Source organism: Arachis duranensis, chromosome 6 (genome assembly GCF_000817695.3).
Source record: "Arachis duranensis cultivar V14167 chromosome 6, aradu.V14167.gnm2.J7QH, whole genome shotgun sequence".
Lineage (NCBI taxonomy): Eukaryota > Viridiplantae > Streptophyta > Magnoliopsida > Fabales > Fabaceae > Arachis > Arachis duranensis.
In genome coordinates this window covers 26,959,490-26,962,360 of record NC_029777.3, presented here as the reverse complement: position 1 = coordinate 26,962,360, position 2,871 = coordinate 26,959,490, and positions in this window count along the sequence as shown.

Genomic DNA, 2,871 nt, shown 5'->3' with positions numbered 1-2,871 from the left:
ACCATGAAATTAATGTTAATCCATGAGGTTTAAGCTAATTTTAATTGAATTTTAATTGATTTATAAGCTTCTTGAATTTAGTGATACTTTGAGTGGTTGTTTTGGTTTATTGTAGGTGAAGAAAAGAAAAAAAGGAAAAAGCGTAGCCTAAGGAAGTGTGGCCCAAGGAAAAGAAAGTGTGGTCAAAGAGAGAAGAAGTGTGGCGCACAACATGAGGAAAGGCAAGCATTGCCCTCCACAAGGGCACACTGCCCTCTAGGAGAGCAACATAAGGGAACTAAGCAAAGAAGGCAACTCTGCCCTGCCCACTACAAGGGTAGAGCACAAATTTGTGCCTTGGAATCAAGAGGAATAAAATGTTGCCCTGCCCTTCACAAGGGCAGTATCGGGCTCACCAAGGGAGAAATTCAAAGGAAATTGTCTCCAAATGCTTGCCACAAGAGTTGAACATGGAACCTTGAGGAAGCTAGGACTTAAGGCCCATTACCGTGCCAAGAAACCAAGGAAAATGATGTAGCATGTGTTTCTGCCCGGGTTCGAACACGGGACTGCATTTTGGAAACACTGCCCTGCCCTCCGCGAGGGCAAGGTAGCATTTGGTTGGTGCACAACTCTGGCGCACCAAGAAGTGAATCTGGCGCACCAAATCATGACCCTATGAGCGCTACCTTGATGATGTCCAAGACTTGGCACGCAAAATATTTCAAACGCACCATGACGCACATTGCCCTGCCCTCCGCGAGGGTAGGGCAGCATTTTGTTGGCATGATTCTGGGGCACCAAGAAACAAATCTGGCAGCACCAAGCACGCACCGTGGCACATCCTGGCAGCACCAAATTTTTCTGCCCTGCCCTCCGCGAGGGCAGGGCAGCGTTCTGCGCACCAAGGCACGTTCCTGGCAGCACCAAGCCGCACCAGGCCGCACTTCCTGCCCTGCCCTAGGCGCGGGCAAGGCAGCGTTTTGCGCACCAACATGCACCAGGCCGCACCAAAGCCGCACCAACATGCACCAAATCCTGCCCTGCCCTCCACAAGGGCAGGGCAGCCTCCTGGGAGCTACCATTTTGGGCCGAAAAATTCAATTAAAATTCCAATTAAATTCTTTTCTTCACCAAATCAAAAGCCCATCCAAATCCCAAAATCCAAGAATAGAAAGTGTATAAATAGGAGCTAGTTTGATGTAATTAGGACCTTTTTAGCACTTACCTTAGCTTGACTTTTGAATTTTACACTTTCCTTGAGTTTTGAATTTCTGGCAATTGTTCTTGAGAGACTTGACCGAGAGTTCTGGGGATTAAGGGAGAATTGATTGATCTCCTTCCTTGTGTTTGCTCGGGTAATTCCACTCTTATTTTTCTGAGTTTTGGGTGTGTGAAATTGAGGAAATTCTGTCTCAATTCCCATCTAAGATCTCTTTAAATCCTTTTATGCACAATTGAATTTTAATTCTGTTCTTTACTGCTTCTTCTTCAATCCCTTGTCAATTGCTTTGTGAACTTAGATCTGGGAAGGCAAATAGAGATCTAGGCTCTGCTACCTAGTCTCTTGAGACCTGAGACCCCAATTTACTTTTGGTTCTTCTGTGAACCCTGCTGCACTTTAATTTCATTTTCTGTTGCATTTCAGTTTATACCAATTCATCTTATACTTTTATTGATTGTTGCATTTTACTTTCTCTTTGTTTAGATTCTGCAATCCCAGTCCTCAATTCCCTTTTATATTCAAGCAATATACATTCCTTGCCATTTAAGCAATGTTCTGAAAACCGGTTCGAACCGGCCGGTCGAACCGGTCGAACCGGGAACCGCTGTTAAATACGGTTCGGACAGATAGTAAAACCGCCAGTTTTAAAAATCGGAGTTAAACCGCCAAACCGGCCGGGAACCGGTCGGTCGAACCGAACCGTGACCCGGCCGGTTTTTTAAATTTGGGCAAAACGTTGCGTTTTGCATGCTGAGAGTGAAAGGGCCAAAAGAGAACCCTAGTCACCCAGAGGCACAGACCCACTCCTCTCCTCTCCTCTCGAGCCTCAGCCTCCACTCTCACCTCTCACGTCTCCAGTCTGACTCACCTCAAGCTTCCGGCGCAACTTCCGTCGAGCCACCACCGTCGTCACAACTTCCGTTGTGCTAACGTCAGCTAGCTCTATTCGCGCGCAGCCACGAACCGTCACGAAGTCAGCCTTCGAAAATCGCAGCCACCGCAGGGGAGGAGGGAGCCTCTGCTGCGTCGCCGTCGTGCCTCCATCGCTGCCAATCCATCATCGCCGCTGCTAGGGTTTGTTGGAGCTGCGCAAAGCCATCGTCGTCGCTGTCACGTGAGGAAGGAAGCATGAGAGACCAAAGCTGCGAGAGAGGAGAAGTCACCCCTGCCGAAAGCCGCTGCTGAAGACTCCATGATAAAAGCGTACTTGATTTTCTGGATTTAGAGTTATTTTTTATTGAATTTCTGGATTTGAATTTTGAATTCGTGCTTGATCTGCAATTTCTGTCTAATTCTTCATATTGTTGTTGTGGTTGAAATTCAAAATTGAAATCTGATTCTTCTTCTTCGTCAATTTCATATTCTGGATTTGTTGATTTGTGAACTGATCTTGTGAAATTGAATTTGTGATCTGTTGTTGGATTTGTTGCTAAATTGCTTGTTGAATCTGAATTTGCATTGATTTCGGCCTTTCTTTTTTCTTGAATTTCTGTTGATGCTGCTGCAAGTCTTGTTCTGTTGATTTCTTGAAACTGTTATGAGTTCATTTTGTGATTACATTGATTCTGATGAAGTGAGCTCCGCCGTGAAGTGAGCTCCGTCACCACTCGAGTCGGCGTCGCTGTCTGTCTCTCACTCTCCCACTCTCCATCACCACTCGACTCCGC